Genomic DNA, 481 nt, shown 5'->3' with positions numbered 1-481 from the left:
AGTCCTTGGAGAAGAACACCATACTTGGAAAGGTAGAGGAAGTGCAAGAGAGAAAGACCTCGGATGACATGTATTGACACAGTAACTGGGATAATGGGAATAGGTGTGTTAGAAACAGTGATACTGGCTTAAAATAGGGTAGGGTTCAGAGCTATTGTTCATAGTGTGGCTGAGTCACAGGCTGCTTGAAGGCATATAACAACAACAATCACCTAGTGTGTCATCATTTGAGTGGTCATGTATCATCTTAATTCAATCATCTGTAAACTAGAAACTAAAATAGTTGTCATCTCATACAGTTTTGAAATCATTATACAAAACAATAATGTTAGAGTAGGTAACGGACAATTAATACCTAGAATGAATCTTTTTTATAATTTTGCTTTTATAATATTTTATAAAACTTAATAATCGGCTCCCTCCCGGCCCACAGCTTCCTCCCGCGCCCGCCGGAGCCTGTTCGCGTCGACTGACCAGAGTC

The sequence above is a fragment of the Elephantulus edwardii genome, unplaced genomic scaffold, assembly GCF_000299155.1.
Source record: "Elephantulus edwardii isolate Elephantulus edwardi_28Jun2011 unplaced genomic scaffold, EleEdw1.0 scaffold00044, whole genome shotgun sequence".
NCBI lineage: Eukaryota > Metazoa > Chordata > Mammalia > Macroscelidea > Macroscelididae > Elephantulus > Elephantulus edwardii.
This window is presented reverse-complemented; position numbering follows the sequence as displayed.